The sequence below is a fragment of the Nyctereutes procyonoides genome, unplaced genomic scaffold (assembly GCF_905146905.1).
Source record: "Nyctereutes procyonoides isolate TBG_1078 unplaced genomic scaffold, NYPRO_anot_genome, whole genome shotgun sequence".
NCBI lineage: Eukaryota > Metazoa > Chordata > Mammalia > Carnivora > Canidae > Nyctereutes > Nyctereutes procyonoides.
Window position 1 is genome coordinate 48,810,804 of NW_026575051.1, and position 19,373 is coordinate 48,830,176.

Below are 19,373 nucleotides of genomic sequence, written 5' to 3' on the forward strand. Positions count from 1 at the left end.
TCTAGATATCTATGTTTGTAATACAAAGGAATAAAAAAACTTTAACAAAATCTAGACTGTTTGTGCTACCCAGAAAACACCGTAAGAGACCTGAGTTTTAAAAGATTAAGAGTTACCCACAAACAAGCTTAATGCTAAGAACCAAGGGTGTCTCAGAGCTATGTGTCTTCTGTTCATCTACCCCTGACTGTGCTAACCATTATCCGTGATCTGGATTATTTGTACATATGTCCTACTATTTTTTTTTAAATGTCTATGGATCAAGAATAAAATACTTGATTTTTCATAGTAGCTTTTGGTCACTGGGCTTTTTTGACCACTTAAAAAAAGTTTAATTAGAAAACATTTAATACATATGAAAATAGAAAGAAAAGCACAATGGACCTATACAAATCACCTCGATTTCATAATTTTCAGAGTATGGCCAATCTTATTTCATCTATACTCCTCTCCTCCAAAACTGGGTTACTTTGGATGAATCATGTTATTTCATCTGTAATTATTTCATTTTGTATATCTAAAACCACTCTTCTAAAGTAAATAACTGCAGCATCTTTATCACACATTCAAAAATTAATCACTCCTTGATATCATAAAATATTCAATAATTACATTTTTCTGTCACATAAAATTTTAAGTTTCTTTTCATGGGAATCCAAAAGAGGCTGTATATAACAATTCACTAAGTCTTCTAAGTCTTTCTTAATCTCTGAGTTTCTCCTCCATCTCTTTTTTATTTTCTGCAGTTTTTTGTTGATATTGAAAAAAATCAGGTCATTTTTCTTACCGAGTAGTGTTTTTCAGTGTGGTCTGGTGTTGGTTTGTGACAAGTATAGGGTAAATGTTTAGAACTTATTATAGCAATTAGACATTGCTGTAACATCCAGGCTTTTGAGTATTATCAGCAAATGTGGTTTGGACTTAAAATTTTGTGTATGAGGCTGTTCTAATGCTGAAGCTAGAATGATAAAACATTCTAGAGTAATTATGAGCATGAAGAAGCTAGTGTCAGAAAGTAAATAAACCTGCTACTTCCTGCATCACAAATGTCTTGGCTATGAAAATATGTCAGCAGAGGGGTGTCTGGGTGACTCAGTCAGTTAAGCGTCTGCCTTTGGCTCTGGTCATGATCTTGGGGTCCTGGGACTGAGCCTTGGATTGGGTTCCCTGCTCAGTGGGAAGTCTGCTTCTCCCTCTCCTTCTGCCCCTCCCTCCCCCCTACTCATGCTCCTGTACTCTCTTTCTCTTTCTCTCTCTCTCTCTTTCTTGCTTTCTCTCAAATAAATAAATAAAAAATCTTTTTAAAAATGTCAGCAGAATTAAACAGTAGGCTTAGTGATATATGAAAAGTTATTAATTTACATAAAGGCTAATCTGTTAAATTTGAGATTATTGTCTTTATTATGTGATAAGTAGAAGCTGATCATAAACAATAGTTATAGTGTACAGAAGTATGATGACTTTTGAGGGAAAAGTTCTTTCAAAAGTAGGAACTTTTAGTGTTCCTCAAGATAAGAAGCTAGTTTGGTGGCAACTCTTTAAAAATGTGAATTTCTTTTTTTTAAAAAAAGATTTTATTTATTTATTCATGAGAGACAGAGAGACAGAGAGAGAGAGAGAGGGAGGCAGAGACACAGGCAGAGGGAGAAGCAGGCTCCATCCAGGGAGCCCGATGCAGGACTCTATCCCGGGTCTCCAAGATCACACCCTGGGCTGATGGTGGCACTAAACTTCCAAGCCACCTGGGCAACCCTAAAAATGTGAATTTCTGTGATATCTTTTGTATTTTAATCATAGTACCCTTGTGCAAAGAAGAAAAGCAATGTGCTTTTCAATGGCAAATAAGATCAAAAGAGAAATAAAAGCTTAGAAGAGCAGAGTTTCAATTGATTGACATATTCCATAATTATAACCACTGTCAATGAAGAATATCCACATGTGACTTTCTGCATATATAACAAATGATCACCGGATATCTCTTGAATTTTATCAAGCATTTTGAATTTAATTTTCCATCAAAAGAAAATCCACGTAGAGGAGATTCATGAATCTGGAAGTCCATTTTTTTCATTGAAAGATAATTTAAATTTAACCATATACAATAAATTACTCAAGTTGGCTACTATAGATTGAAGATAAATTTTGAAAATGCAACTTCTGCTGATTCACTTTATTTTTTATTTTTTTTTAAAGATTTTTATTTATTCATAGAGACACACAGAGAGAGGCGCAGACACACACAGGCAGAGAGAGAAGCAGGCACCATGCAGAGGGCCTGACGTGGGACTCAATCCTGGGTCTCCAGGATCACTCCCTGGGCCGCAGGCGGCTCTAAATTGCTGCGCCACTGGGGCTGCCCTGCTGATTCACTTTAGATAAAAATTAAGAAGTAAATATCTTGAACTTGCTAAAGTTACTTTAAAATCTCTTCTTCCATTCCTGTAAACACCTCCTTGTGAGACTGTTTTCTCTACTATGATTATTATTATACATAGAAAAAATTCATATAAATATCCTCAATAAGTAGCATTTTCCTTAATCCAGTTTAGGTCACACTGGTTAATAGATTTGAAGTAAGCAAATTTTTAAAAAAAGATTATTTATTTGAGGGAGGGAGACAGAGAGAGAGAGAGAGAGAGAGAGAGCATGAACAGAGGGGTGGAACAGAGGGAGAGGAAGAAGCAGACTCCCTGCTGAGCAAGGAGCCAGACTCTGGCTTGATCCCAGGATGCAGAGATCATGACCTGAGCTTAAGGCAGACACTCAGCCAACTGAGCCACCCCGGCGCCCTGAAACCAGCTGATTCTAAACATTAAAATTTTTAAATAGTGATATACATAGTGTTCATTCAAAGTGTGTATGTAAGCATTTAATATAAAGAATTGCTATTTTGTTCAAAGCTTTATTTAGCTGTGACTGCAGAATGACAGAAAATTCGGAGTGTAATAGCAATTTTCTATTGTGTATTTGCACATTTTCGATGAATAATGTGCATAGCTTTCCTAATTCTTTTCTTATTTTATGTATTTTTAATCTGTAAATAAAAACTTGGGGCTTGTATTTTGTACGTTAATTTTTTTCCATTAATACATTTTTATTATACTTACAAATAAAATGTTAAAAACTGAGAAATAAAAAGGCTAGAAATAAAAAGTCAAGTTAGAAGAAAGCATCCGCATGGTGTCCTTTAACACGTGCCTCTATTCCTTATATTTTCTATACATTGGTAGTTAGATCTCCTAGAAGCTTGATCAGATTTGGGCTCTTTTTGGGGGGTGAGAGGCACAATTGGTGTTATGTACTTCTAACAGAAGGTATACAATGTCTAGTTGCTGCTGTCTCTCTCTGTAATGCTATTACCTGTTGATTGCCGAGATCCATTAATGCATTAAGCAATGTACAGTGATCATATTTCTGTCATTCTTCCTTTTTTTATCTCTGTACTTCTGTACTATGAGGTAAACTTTTTCAAAGAGAAACTTCATCTCATTTACTGTTTGATCATCCTGAGGCATAGGAGGCATGGATAGTACAGGACACAAAATCCTTTTGACACTCTCAGAATCCTTGCTCCTGGTGCTGCTTTTCTAGTGATCTCTTGTCATAGAGAAATAGCTCTCACCAACTGTTTTTTTTTTAAGTTTGTATTATCATTCCAGTTAGTTAACATGCAGTGTTCTATCAGCTTCAGACATACAATATAGTGATTCAATACTTCCATATATCACCAGGGCTCATCACAACAAATACACTCCTTAATCCTCATCACCTATTTAACCCATCCCTTTGCCCACTTCCCCTCTGATAACCATTAGTTTGTTCTGTATAATTAAGAGTCTGTTTCTTGCTTTGTCTCTCTTATTTTTTTCCCTTTCCTTGTTTGTTTCTCAGATTCTACATATGAGTGAAATCATATGATATTTGTCTTTTTCTGACTGACTTATTTTACTTAGTGTTGTACTTTCTAGCTCCATCCATGTCGTTGCAAATGGCAAGATTTTATTCTTTTGATGGCTGAATAATATTCCATTGTATATATTTACCACGTCCTTTTTACCCATTCATCAATCCATGGACACTTGGGCTGTTTTCATAATTTGGCTAATGTATATAATGCTGCTATAAATATTGGAGTGCATGTGTCCCTTTGAATTAGAGTTATTGTATTCTTTGGGTAAATATCCAGTAGTGTGATTGCTGGATCAGAAGGTAGTTCTATTTTTAACATTTTAAGTAACCTCCATACTATTTTCTACAGTGGCTGCACCAGTTTGCATTCCCATCAACAGTGCATGAATGTTCCTTTTTCTCCATATCCTTGCTAACACTTGTTGTTTCTTGTGTTGTTGATTTTAGCCATTCTGACAGGTGTGCAGTGATATCTCATTGTAGTTTTGATTTACATTTCCCTGATGATAAATAATGAAGAGTATCTTTTGATGTGTATCTTGGCCTACTGGATGACTTCTTTGGAGAAATGTTTGCTCAAGTCTTTTGCCCAGTTTTTGTTGGATTATCCTTTTTTTTTTTGTATTGAGTTCTATAAGTTCTTTATATATTTTAGATTCTAACCCTTTATCAGATAGTCATTTGCAAATATCTTCTCCCGTTCAGTAGCTTGCCTTTTAGTTTTGTTGATTGTTTTCTTCTGCACCAAAGCTTTTTATTTTGATGTAGTCCTGATAGTTTATTTTTGCTTTTGTTTTCCTTGCCTCAGGAGACATATCTAAAAAGAAGTTACTATGGCTACTGTCAAAGAAGTTACTGCCTGTGCTCTTTTAGGATTCTTATGTTTTCAGGTCTCATATTTAGATCTTTAATCCACTTTGAGTTCATTTTTGTATATGGTATAAGAAAGTGGTCCAGTTTCATTCTTTTGTATGTTGCTGTCCAGTTTTCCCAACACCATTTGTTGAAGAGATTATCTTTTTCCCATTGCATAATCTTGCCTGCTTTGTTGAAGATTAATTGACCATATAGGGGAATCCCTGGTGGCTCAGCGGTTTGGCGCCTGCCTTTGGCCCAGGGTGCGATCCTGGAGTCCCGGGATTGAGTCCCGCGTCGGGCTCCCTGCATGGAGCCTGCTTCTCCCTCTGCCTGTGTCTCTGCTTCTCTCTCTCTTTCTCTCTCTCTCTCTCTCTCTCTCTCTCTCTCTGTGTCTCTCATGAATGAATGAATGCATAAATAAATAAATAATAATAAATAAATAAATAATAATGTAATTGACCATATAATTGTGGGCTTATTTCTGAATTTTCTCTTCTGTTCTATTGATCTGTGTGTCTGTTTTTGTGCCAGTATCGTACTGTTTTGATCCCTACAACTTTGTAATGTGACTTGAAGTACAGAATTGTGATACCTCCAACTTTGCTTTTCTTTTTCAAGATTGCTTTGAGTAGTCTCGATCTTTTGTGTTTTTATATAAATTTTAAGATTCTTTGTCTCACCAACTGTTTAATGAGTATCTACTCTGTGCAAAGCACTGTGGAGGCAAGTAAGGTTAAATAAGAATAGGATATGGTTCTTTAACCTTAAGAATTTTTTGTGTGTTATTTTTTGGATCAGCTCTGACACCTAAAATTCTTTAAGGTCATCAGTATAAGGAATTCAGTGCTAAATCACTTCATTTCACAACTTTTCCATATAAAGGTAAAAATGAGCTGCAGTCATTCCTAATTATAGCTTTTAATTTCAACCACATAAGCTGGTGTCCTTTTTTTCTTCCTCTTTGTCTAACAAATTTGTATTTATACTTGTTAAAAATGGTAACACTGTGGGGAGAATGGGGACTTCATTTGCCCAAATGAATATTGTTTAACTGTTTAATCTCAAATTGCCAAATATGAATTTGTTCTTGGGCTTTTTATGGTATCTTACATTCAGCTATTCAGCTTGTCTGGTAATGGACAAAATTCAGGTCACTAAATATCATGGACATGTAAGACTATCAGACATGACAAAAGGCAAATATATTGTGAATGTTCCTTCATACCATCTTGTAAAGGAATATAGACTATCTTTTATCTTTATTTTTTCAGACTGCCAACTATTATTCCAGGAACAAAATACTGTTTTGCTTTATAAATGTAAGAAAAATAGCATCTATAGGGGGTCTTCCTCTTCTACAGAGAGAGTGTCCTTACTCTTCCACAGGGTACCATTATGAGGGTTATGTCAGTTTCTAGGTATATCTATATGAAATAACCACAAGATGCTTTTGTGGACCTACTAGACGTGGTGACAACTTTGTCACGTGGAGTCCATAAGCCTCTGCTCCAATTGGAAAAGTAGCATTTTGGTCCCATAGGATTAGAGTCAGCTTAGACCCATAACCAACATGAAAAATCTGGCATTCCACTTTCCTCAGTGCCAACAATCCTAGTAAGTGGTTCCATGTCCTTTTGTAGAAGGATCAGTGAAACCTTTATTGTATGAGCTTTGTGGTAGTATTGCAGGGTTTTTCCCCAAGAAGACCTAATCTCTTCTCAGTCAGTGGCCTGTAAACCTATGAATTACAGCAACTGATATCAACCTTCTGCTCTCAGCTGACTCTTTTTTTATACAAGTCAAATAACATCCTGGTCAATTGTCTCCTCATCTTTCCCATGGCCAATCAGCATTGCCATAGATGCCTTCCAAATGGCCAAAACCTCTTGTTTGCCAGTGTGGCCTTGTTGGCAGTTCTTATATTTACATCCACCTAGCCTCTGATGGTTAGTTGTCACAGCCTGGCCTCTGCAATTTTGGAATCTTGTCATTTCCCATTAATTCAGAAGAGCCTTATACTATGGCAGCATCTCCTATAGTCAACTCTGGTCAACAGAGAACAGAACCACTGGACTCTTTAATGATGCCCCTTATCCCTTTAGTGATCAGATCTTCCTGGGATCATGTTCAGACAGTGAGTACTTTGGTTCATAATAAATCCAGTCTAGCGCACCCATCTTTTTGCCTTTTGACTCCTCCCTCAACATTCTGCCAAAGCTGTTCCTGCATCCCTATTAGCCTCTGTAGGCCATTACTGTGCCCAGACTTCAAGGAGCCAGACCAACTTCAGGTGTCTGTGCCAGATACTAAGCCACAACTTACAAGAGAGTGCTTTTGTGTCAATAAATTCTCATCAGTCTATCCTGACATTCATCCCATTGACCTTCCCTCACCCATGTGTTCCCTCAGTTCCATCAGTACAGAACAGTGGAATCTGAAAGTCCTTCGCTATGAATCTAGTTCCTGCAAGGGCAGGGACTGTTTCCTCACATGGTGCTGAGACCTGACCCTAATTATTGGCTGAGGTGGAAGGATTTTGAAGAAGAGGAGTATCGCCTTAGGAAGCAGTTGCCTTAAGTGAGGTGTTTTGGTCTCTGAGCAAGAAGCGGCAACTTTCCTCTATCAAGTAAAAGTTACTTTAGGGGTTCAAAAAGTTCAGGGAGGAGTTTAGAATTCTGGAACTTGTCCACAAAATGTTCCCATGGCAAGTTTCAGGGTGGGTGGCTCCATCTGTGTAAACTTCCCACACCTCTACGTTGTGCCAAGAGATATGCTGAGGGAGTCCCACTCTGTAGTGTCAAAGAAACTGCATCCCCAGGTGAGGTGCTGCGTAGGTCTCTGGTCTGCAGTTCTGGTTGGAGCAGCAGTCACTTAAAAGGTGAAGTCAAGGGGATCCCTGGATGGCTCAGCGGTTTAGTGCCTGCCTGCCGCCCATGGCATGGTCCTGGAGTCCTAGGATCGAGTCCCACATCGGGCTCCCTGCGTGGAGCCTGCTTCTCTCTCTGCCTATGTTTCTGCCTCTCTCATGAATAAATAAATAAAATCTTAAAAGAAAAAAAAAGGTGAAGTCAAGAGAATGATGAAGTGGTATATACAGGTGCCTGAAACAAGGGGTCTCCACTAGACTTTATTTACAAGAGGAGCTCAGAGAAATACATCATTTAAACCTAGAACTTCCTGTGTGACAGATACATTCACAGGGTTCACAGAGGCCCAGTTCTTCCAAGTGTCTCAAACCCCAAAAGGCATACTAACTCTTGAGGAAAGCAATATTGAACCAGAGTCAAACATGATTGTCTAATGCCATAAGAGCAATAATAGTCGTTACTAAAAGCTGGTATCTATGTCATTCTAGATTCATTATCTTATTTCTGTAACTTAATGTTTCTATTATCTTATTTAACACTATCTTATTTAATGTTCATCACCATTCTATCACAAATAGATAATATATCCATTTTACAAAAGAAGCAGCTGATACTCAGAGAAGTTAAGTAGCTTTTACATAGTAAATTAACCAGTAAGGAGTGGATCCTAAATTTACCTGGCTCCAACTTACAACTTTTTTTTTTCCAACTTACAACTTATAAGCTATGTTGACACTCAACAAAGCCATGAAAATTTAAGAGAAGTAATGTATATACTAGCCAAAATTTTATACATATGTAAATAATTTATACATACATAAATACTTTCTGAGAAAGGAACAGTACAGCAAGCCGATGATGTAAAAACACTGGTAAAAAAGCTGAGGGTCCCCTGGGGCGTGATCCTGTAGTGGGGCTCGCTGCAAGGAGCCTGCTTCTTCCTCTGCCTGTGTCTCTGTCTCTCCTCATGAATAAATACATTTTTTTAAAATTTTTTTCAATTTTTATTTATTTATGATAGTCACAGAGAGAGAGAGAGAGAGAGAGAGAGAGAGAGAGGCAGAGACATAGGCAGAGGGAGAAGCAGGCTGCATGCACCGGGAGCCCGATGTGGGATTCGATCCCGGGTCTCCAGGATCGCGCCCTGGGCCAAAGGCAGGCGCTAAACCGCTGCGCCACCCAGGGATCCCTAAATAAATAAAATCTTAAAAAAAAAGCTGAAAGCAATGTGATGATTTTTAAAAATTACATCAAACTACAGTTAGGAAAAGGTAAAAGCAAAAAAAAAAAAAAAAAAACTAATAGAAGGAAGCTCTTCTGTAGGATCTTACTGTGATTGATGTTCACAAGAGGAGCAGTCCCAAAGACCATTAAAGGGATACGCCCTGCAGTCAGTCTTTCTTCAGTTCTTGGTAATTATAGAATAAATTTTGAACTGTCACCCCTGAAATATTACTTTCAAGGAAATTTCTGGTTTATGGAGTACCGTTGGCATTGCTAAAACCATTAACTAGAAAGATCCTATTACAACTTATTATTTGAGGGATTAAATATGATGTGTTCCAGCAACAAACTGAGGCAGGTGTAGGGGGCAGCGGTTGTTCTGGCAAGAGGTGAATCTTGGAGATGGTATTTGAGGGGTGGCATCCTACTCAGCTGATTCTCAGCCAACAAGGACTTCCTGGCAGCAACTGCCTGACAGCTTATCCTTAGGAACTCTGGAGACAACTCTTGCATCCCTGTTATTCTGCTTGTTGATATGTCTTCCTTTATAGCAGGATTTCCCCCCTTTTGACTGAACAGCAAACCTCACTTGTGTAACTCCTTATATATTATATATATATCAGTTATGTCCTTTAGTGGGTTTGATAGAAATAATTGATGAGTGTATCCTGGAGGATGTCAAAACGTGCATTTGCTAGGAGCCAGTTTCTACTATTTCTGCAAACATTAGCATCATTACTAGGCACTTTCTATGTGTGATCACTGTGATAAAAAAGTATCATCTTGAGTATCCTAGTTGCCATTTGAGATCATTCTTTTATCTCCATTTTACGGAGGAGGAGACTGCAGCTCAGAGGGCTTAAATCGCTTATCCACAGCATCATGCATGTAGCAGCTGGAGTCAAGTCCATGGCTGTTTGATGTCAGTGCCCTGGTCTGAACTTGACATTTTAAAAAATGGAGATATACTTCATATATCATAGAACTCATCCTTTTGAAGTATACAATTTAGTGGTATTTTCTATATCCACAAAGTTGTGTAGTCATTACCTATTCCAAAACATTTCTATGACCCCAAAAAGAAAACCCATACCCATTAGTAGTCATTCCCCATTCTCTTTCCCTGTGCCCCCTTCCAATCACCAATCTACTTCCTGTCTCTATGGATTTGTCTATTCTGGATATTTTATATAAAGGCAAGTATATAATGTGTGATCTTTTATGTCTGGCTTTGTTTACTTAGCTTAATGTTTTTCAAGGTCCATCCATGTTATATAGGATATATCAGTTCATTCCTTATTTTATTTTATTTTATTTTTTTAGAGAGAGAATGTGTCTGCAAGCAGTGAGGGAAGAAGGGCAGAGGGAGAGGGGGAGAACGAATCTTAAGCTGACTCACATGGTATGTCTGTGACTTAATTGGATGTTTACCTGAGAAAACTCTGGAATCTTTTTTGAATATGAAAGTAAAATAAGGTAGTTTCTGTGGCAATGCTTTAGAAGACTATCATAGTATGGAAAAGCAGGCTCCTGGAGGGGATTTTTCCTTTGGAGCTTTGTTAAGTGTTTTTGTAGAACTGTCCAGTGACTTGAAGTGCTTTGTAAAGCAATGTGATCCTGATTCTTAGTGTGTGGGCCAGGGAGCACATGATTTACAGAATAATAATTATGCTTTCATTTCCATTTCTCATCTTTGGAATACATCCAACTACTTTTTAAGACTAATTTGATAAAAACAAGTCATGAACTAATGAAATACTGTTCTTGGTGTCCTTTTCTTTCCATCCATTGGGCATTTGATGTGGGTCCAGTGGGTGGAGTGAGTTTCTTCTTGGTGGAAGGAGCAAGGCAGCTGTCCGGGGTCAGCATTGTCTGCCAGTAATTTTTCAGTTAATGATATTCAGGCAGTGATAGTTCTTTTGCTCTGTAACATACTTATACAAAATAACAAAAGCAAACTAAAGATTTGTTCCTCTTACATGATTTTTTGAAGGCATAGACTGTCTCTAAGAGTGGTAGGAATAGACAAACCCAGTGCTCCTCATTTCTGCCTGGGACTCTCATGTGCCTTATATGATTCACATAGACTGATAGGATACATGTGATTGTGAGAAATATGCATAGAAACATCTGCTGAATTTGAATATACATGTGCATGCCTATGACCCCAAAATTCTATTCCTAGGTAGACTTGGCATATGTGTCTTCACCAAAAACTATGCATGTAAGAATATTCAAAGCCGCACTGTTTTGAGTACATGAAATATAAAACTACCCGAAAGCCCATCAATAGAATGGATAAATGAATTGTGGCGTATTCATACAATGGAACACTACATAGCCATGAGAATGAATAGAGTACAGTATGGATGAATTTCACAAATGTGAAATGAAAGAAGCCAGACAGAAAAGGATACATTCTATTTGATTCCATTCACATAAAATTCAAAAATAGGTGAAACTAATCCATGTTGTTAAAAATCAGGAGAGTGGTTACTCCTGGGGGTGAAAGTAGAATTAGATGTGCATGAAGGGGGCTTCAGGGATACTGGTGATTGATTTTGTGGATTAAGGTGCTGGATACATGCGTCCATTCTGTTTCTGAAAGTTCAGATGTCCCAGCAACATTTTACTTTAGTATTAAAACTAGAGGGACACCTGGGTGGCCCAGCGGTTGAGCGTCTGCTTCAGCTCAGGTCTTGATCCCGGGGTCCTGGGATCGAATCCTGCTTCGGGCTCCCCACAGGGAGCCTGCTTCTCCCTCTCCCTGTGTCTGCCTCTCTCTCTGTCTCTCATGAATAAACAAATAAATCTTTTTAAAAAATCAAATAAAATATTGCTAAACATTTTGCTAAGCCTGATACAGACTGTAGAATTATAAGACATAAATTCTATCACAAGGAGTCCCTGCACTGATTTAACCAACACCCAGTGAACAGAGATTGAGCTGGGCTGAATATTTCTGGCTGGGGGAGGGGCGGGAATTGGAAGGGATTGCCCTTGAGTGTGCTCCCCACCTCTTCTTATCAGTAGCTGCATCCTAGCTGTGGTACGCTCATGGTCTTTTCATGTTGTCCTTCCTCCTGCAGTCCTCCCTCTCTCCCCTTTCTCCTTCGTTTTTCTCTCTTGCCCTCTTCCCAGCGTGCTCTTTGTTTGGACATTGGACTAAATGATCATCAAAGAGGCAATCTGCCTGAAGGTGGAGAACACATGGAACTGTTTGGGGGAGCAACCCCCTCTCCCCCAAGGAAGGGCTAGAGTGGGTCTGTGGATTCTTCATAGGGACTGAGTCCCAAAGAAGATCGGTGGAAACCTGGGAACAAAAGCTTCACGTATCATAGCGAATCCAGACCTACCCTTTGATGAAGAGAAGCACAGCTTCAGTCCCTGAGAAAACTATCAGAAGAGGGAGGGCAGAGGCTTCACCTGGGACTCTTACCCAGAGGGTCTCATGCTTTGTAATTTCTCAAGTTGACCCTGTCTCCTGAAGACTGGTGAAGCTCAACTAATTATATATATTTTCATCATGGAAATAATTTGACCATGATAATAATGAGAAATTCCTAAGAGACCTATTTTAAGATTGTTTAAAACTCTTGGGGACAGATATCTCTGGGGCTAATTCTGGGCATGTAATAAGCAATTCAAGGTCGGTGTCATTTCTGTTCTTGCTGCCTTCACTGTAAGAACCTCTTTTCCTTGTAAAGATGTGGCCAAATTTTAATTTCAAATAATGGACCATAACTGATGCTGATGACAATTGGGCATGATTGTCATGTGATGCAATTATTAGTAGCAAAAGAATTTAGACCAGATTTGCTATGGTTAATCTATGACCGAAACTTAAAATATGAACAATAACCAGTTTGAGAGAAAGTCTGAGCTGGGAAATAACCAGGGGTAGGAAGAGACTGAATGTGAGGAGAGCTGACTTCAGGTGGAACATTCCACGGAAGCTTGCCCTCCACCTAATAAATAGATCCTCACCTTCCTGGGATGCAGAGTCCACGAGGTCAGAGGCCATCTTTCCAAGCATGCACATGTCTGTCGGTGTGTGATGGCCCGAGTATGGGGAGAGGCTGCAAAGCCTCCCTGATGGCCAGCTCCACTTGAAGTCCTAATTCCCCTCCTCTGTGGGAACACTTGATCCTAGCAAAGGTTTGTGCTGAAGCCAAACGCTGTGTCATGCTGTGTATTGAGTAAGGCCAAGGGACCAAGCTCTCCTTGGGGCAGCCACTGGGAACTGTAAAGAAGAGGTAGAAGGAGGATTAAATAATGGAAAGAGTTTGGAAATCTAATTGGAGAATTTAGCCTCTGGTTGACTTTATTCATGTGCACACACAAACACACACACACACACACAATATTTCCTGAGTGCTTACTCTGTGCCAGGTGCTATGCTAAATGCTTGTCATCTACTCCCACAGGTAATTCTTTCAGCTTCCTGATGCAGCTAGTAGCTACTATTATTACCCCCATTTTACAGATGAGGACATTAAGGCCCAGGAAAGTTATATAGCCTGCCCAGAGTCATGAAGCACACTCTGTGAGCGGAGTGTTTAAGTAACCTTCTTCTTCCCTTGCTTCTACCCACTTCTACCTCAGCCAGTCTTAAAAGGGAATTGAGATGAGAAATCCATGTGTGTATAGTCTTCTGCAAACACTGGTGTGGAAACAGTTGTTTATTGGAAGTCTCTTTTTGTAGGTGATGCACAATATTACTATTGCATCACATCTAACCCAGTCATGCTTGCTGAAAGTTGCAGATTTTGAAAGAGCTATTATTACAGGGGATCCCTGGGTGGCTTAGCAGTTTAGTGCCTGCCTTTGGCCCAGGGCGTGGTCCTGGAGTCTCGGGATCAAATCCCATATCGGGCTCCCTGCATGGAGCCTGCTTCTCCCTCTGCCTTTCTCTCTCTCTCTCTCTGTCTCTCATGAATGAATACATAAATAAATAAATAAATAAATAAATAAATAAATAAATAAATAATCTTTAAAAAAAAGGAAGAGCTATTACAGAAAGTCATGTGGATTAGGGGAAATAGGAGTTGGGAAGGAGAGGTGGTATCTATTTCAGTATCAGATGGATATTATGTTAATACTTCATCAACTGTACAATTGATCAAATTAGGATCACTCCTATAAAAACTGAGTCCAGCAGACTTAAAAACAATAATTTCTGGAAGATTAGATAGCAGACCTTGATAAGTAAAAGCAATAAGTGTGCATGCTGGAGGAATTTGAGTGGTCTCCTGCAAGGGTCATGGGCTTGCTGACCAAGAGACCTCCTCCAGCTCTGAGAGAAGACCTCTGTTCTCTGAGGAATATAGTGGAAGAAATAATGCTGTAATTATAGTGGCAGGTCCCTGCGATGTTTACTTCTGAGTAGACACTCCTGTTAATCCCAGACTTCCTTTTACCGTATTTGAAACTATGTCTATGGGCTTGCATTCAGACACTTAATTCTTGGCTGGCAGAGCAACTTTATGATTGAGACTTGTGTGTGTATGTGTGTGCACACGCACACACTGTGATACAGAATTGGGAACTGAAAGTCTAATGTGGCTCTCTTTCAGTTCAGCAGTGTTTCCTGCAAGTGCTTCCCTCCTGTGCTAGCTCCTTCTTGAAAGAATGAGTGAAGGACATTATGTAGGAGTATGTAGTCAGTAGACACTTAGCCCCCGGAACCTGACTACCCCTCAGACAGTAGCAAGGGACCGTTTGGTTACAACAGCACTGTAAATGTTGAAGTGACATAGTACAGTCCTGGCTCTTGGCCAGGAGAGAGTGGGTGAGTGACTTTGAAAAGGAAGCACAGCTTGTGATTGTAAGTGACCCCGACAGGTAATTGACAAAGAGTTATTGAACATCCATTATGTATAAGCATTTGTGTTATTTTCCTGTGGCTGCTGTAACAAATCACCATAAACTCGATGGCTTAAAACAGTAGGGAGTTATTCTCTCACATTCTGGAGGCCAGAAATCTGAAATCAAGATGTCAGCTGGGCTGTACTCCCTGTGGAAGCTCTAGGGGATAATTCTTCCTTTCCTCACCTGGCCTCTGATGGCTCTAGGTGGCATGTGTCCTCATCACTCTAATCTCTGCCTTTGGGGTCACATGGCCTCCTTTTTTTCTGTTTTAAGACTCCCTTTGCTTCTCTTCTAAGGATTCACATGATTGCATTTAGAACTCACCCAGATAATCCAGGATAACCATCTCTTCTCAGGATCCTTAACATAATATATCTTTTTAAAAAAATAATTATTTATTCATGAGAGACACAGAGAGAGAGAGGCAGAGACACAGGCAGAGGGAGAAGCAGGCTCCATGCAGGGAGCCCGACGTGGGACAAGATCCTGGGTCTGCAGGATCACGCCCTGGGCCAAAGGTGGCACTTAACCACTGAGCCACACTGGCTGCCCCATTAATATATCTTTTGTTATATAATTTAGCACTCAGGCTCTGGGGATTAGGACATGGACATATCTTTTAGGGGGGCCACTATTCAACTCACCACAGCATTCAATGATTTATTTGGATAGATGGAAAAATTAGAGCATTGACTTGCTCATAGGAATCTATGATCCAGTTGTATAAGCATAGATGTGTTTATTTATTCAGCAAGTATTTACTGTTCATACATCACATATGGCTGTGTGATTGCATTGGATTTACAGAAAGCGATGAGACACAGCTCCTCTACTGGAGAAGCTGACTCTAGAGCAAAGACATTGTAAACAAGGGTACCCCTAAAGAATTTCAGTTTCATGTGGTCTAGTGTTTGTATGGATGTATTCAAAAAAATCACAATCCAAAGACCAAAAATAATTTTTAAAAAATAGTAATCATTAACTTGTTCCTTTTTAAAAAATTAAGGGAAACTCAATTCATAAACTCCCGGTAACAATTTTCATATCCCTTTTCCTCCCCCTAATTCTCTCATATTCCACAGTGTTTAGAAGCCAATTGTTTGCCGCCAACCTCCAGAAACTCTTTTAAACTCTTTTTCCTTCCTCCATCCTGCATGGCACTTCTTTTCTCTCTCTCCCAGCTCTTTGTTAAACAGAGTAGCTTGGCCTCCCTTGACAAGTCAACCTTCTCCTTTCCCCTCGCTGCTGACTGTCCTGTAATTCTGCATCCTAAAGTCCAGAAGCCTCTCTGGCTGGGACAGTGTCCTTAGAAGAGTAGCTGAATGGGGAAGGCTTTTTAATCAGAAGGTAGGAGGGGAGGCCAAGAAAACTGACATCACACAATTGCAGTCCAGTTTGGTAAATACTTACAATGAGATTTAAAAGTTACATTATTTTATATTAGCCTCTTTTAATGTTTGCAACAACCCAATGGGTAAAAACTGCTATCCTTTCTATTTTACACATGAGGAAATGAACTTAGATTTATTAAATACGTTGCCCCAAATAAGTAGTCAAGTCGGATTTGAGCCTAGGCTACCTGGGGTTTGGGCCTTGGGAACCTGGAATATAGAGTAGCATTGGAAGAATCTTCTGTGAGAAGGAAACCTTGAATCAGGTTTGAAGGATAAGAAAGAGTTTGGAAAAGATCTAAAGAGTATTGTAAGCAAAAATGGCAGGACGGTGCTTTTCAGGTTCTGTATACCTGTGTGGTGAAGCCAGGGTGCAGAATGGGCGGGTGGGAAATCGAGGTAACACCAGGCCATGTGTGGACTTGTGTCTCATGGACTTTGTTCTGGGGGAACCCGAGTCACTGAGGGTTATTAGAAAAGGGGAAGCATGATCACATTTGCTGTGAAAAGAGCATTCTAAGAGTGATGATATATATTGAGGTGGAGGAGGGGATGGGCAGGACTTGAGACCAGGAGAGTACCTTGGGAGATAGCTTCTGCATGCCAACTTCTCTCCTGATTAGCAGTCTCTATAGCCCCCATATGGTCTGGTCATAGAACGCTCTTTGACCAGAAGCACAAAGGATGAGAGGTCCATAGACACAGGCAAAATAGTTGGCACCAAAGACCTAGGCACCACAGCCGAGCAGACTATTGCCTGGCAGATAGGCAGTGTTAATGACTCCTCCAGCATTGCAGCTCATCTGTCTGCAATTTCAATCTTTGCCATCCTGAAATGAATTAGAGAAGTTTCCCATTACTCCCTTTCTTCTACACACAGAAGGGAGAACTTATCCCTTACTTGCTCAGTGATCTTCTAAGGCCCAGTCAGAGGAGAATTTAACACTGTTGGCTCAATGGCTCTCTTTCCTGAGGGTCAAGTTTAGTAAATCCTGACAACAATCTGGGCAGGTTATATTGATTTCTACAAAGTTAGCTTTTATTGAAGATATATTTTGAGCCCAAGTATACTCACTGTCAGAATCCTGAACATTAGTCTGGCCTACTTTTCCCTTGGTAAAAACTCATCTGCAGCAGCAGATTCCATTACACAAGCTGAAAAGTACTTCACCTTTCTTATCCCAGTTTCCAAGTTTAGATAATCAAAGGCAGAATTTCAAGAAATGTCATTAGCATGCAGTTGGAGATCACTGTGATAGTTCAGGTAAGAAATGACGACTTCCTAAATCAAAGCAAGTGGCAATGCAGCTAGAGAAGAGAGGATAGATCAAGGAACATTTAAGCAACAACCATACAGCCATGCTTATATTTACTGAGCACTGTCTGTGTGCCAGGCATTATATAGTGCGTGTATTATCTCATTCAATCTTTGCAACAACCCAGTGAGGTAAGAACTGTTATTCTGTTTTATACATGAGAAAACAGGCTTAGAGTCATTAGAAATTTACCCAAAGAAATTTACCCAGAGCTGGGATTTGAGCCCAGCAAACTGATCCCAAAACTCTCATATTTTTTAAAGATTTATTTACTTTATATGAGAGAGACAGAGCACGAGTGAGAGGGGCAGAAGGAAAGGAGAGAGGTCCCAAGCAGTACTCTATGCTGAGCATGAAGCCAGCTGCAGGGCTTGATCTTATGACCCTGAGATCACATCCTGAGCTGAAACCAAGAGCTGTCACTTAACTGATGGCACCCCTCAAAACTCTCATTTTTAATCTCTGTGTATTACTGTCTCAAATCAGGAGGATTTGGTAATTTATGGAATGTGGGAGCGGGGGAAGGAGAATTAGAGGAACGGGAGGAGTGTTCCAGATTAGGGAAACAGGCAGATAGATGAAAGATGGAGCTGGTCACCAAAATGGGGATGGAGGAAAAGGAATGGGTTTGAAAAAAGGATGATGATTTGGTGTGAATATGTTGATAGGGGACATCCAAGTAAGATGTCTTTAAATGGTTGAGTGCTTAAAATATGGAGCTTCAGAGAAAGTGATTGAGGCTAAAGAAGTCTGTATCTAGGCAGCAGAGGAGCATGTGGGCAGCAACAGCAGGGGGTGGGGAGGTGGGTAACCGAGATTTTCTAGAGAAGAAGATGAGCAGAGAAGGCAATCAGAGATAGAATCTCAGGGACCTGCATTTGGGGACCCGTGAATGAAGAGCCCTTGAATGAGAGAAAAATAGTTCAAGGGATGGTAGGAGAACAAGAAGAGACTGGGTCACAGACACCAAAGGAGAAGGAAGTGTGATGAAGGGATGATAGCAGTGCCTAATGCAACAGAGAAATCATATAAGGTAAGAACTGAAAGTTACCATTCCATTTGGCAATTAGGTCAATGTAAAATCAGCTGGTGGGAATGTAAAACGTTAATAGCCATTTTGGAAGACAGTATAGCAGTTTCTTATAAAGCTAAACATTTTCCTAGCATATGATTTACTAGTGGTATTCCTTAGTATTTACCAAATGAGATTAAAAAAAAAAGAGAAGTGTGACACACAAAAACCACATCAATAGTTTGTTTATAGCAGCTTTATTCATAATTGCTAAAACTTGAAAGCAATGAAAAGGTCCTTTAATAGATGAATGGATAAACTGGTACATCTGTAGAACGGAATATGATTTAATGATAACAAAAGTGAGTTATCAAGCCATGAAAAGACTTGGAGAAACCTTAAGTGCATGTTACTAAGTGAAAGAAGCCAACCGAAAAGGTTATGTACTATATGATTCCAACTATATGACGTTGTGAGAAAGGGAAAACTATGAGATAGTATTGAGTTCAGTGGCTGCCAGAAGTTGAGGGAAGAGAGGGATAAATAAGTAGAGCATTAGGCCAGTGAAACTATTCTGTATGGTACTGTAATGGTGTATACACCTCATTATACATTTGTCCAAACCCATGGAACTATACACACAAAGAAACCCTAGTGCAAACCATGACCTTTAATTAGTAATAATGTAACAATATTGACTCATCAATTATAAAACATTTTTCATACCAATGCAGAATGTTAATAATAGGGGAAACTGGCAGGGGGCTTTTGGGGGGGTACATGGAAACCCTTTGTACTTTCTGGTCAGTTTTCTGTAAACCTAAAACTGATTTAAAAAATAAGATCTATTGACTAAAACAAAAAGAGGAAAGGAAGGAATAAAAGAATAAACAAATGAAGAAAGAGAAAGAAAGCCATGTGTATA

General features: G+C 39.4%; 1 protein-coding gene across 3 annotated transcripts in view; it reads left to right on the forward strand.

Annotated features, from left to right (window-relative positions):
- Positions 1–19,373, forward strand: part of ANKRD6 (ankyrin repeat domain 6) — a 201,088-nt gene that overhangs the window by 94,817 nt on the left and 86,898 nt on the right. The window contains exon 1 of one of the 3 annotated variants that reach the window (XM_055330659.1): positions 10,202–10,260. The exons of the other annotated variants lie outside the window; for them this stretch is intronic. The gene's annotated coding sequence lies outside the window, so the exon portion shown is untranslated. Of the gene's footprint in view, positions 1–10,201; positions 10,261–19,373 lie in introns of those variants that run through there. 3 annotated transcript variants of the gene reach the window in all.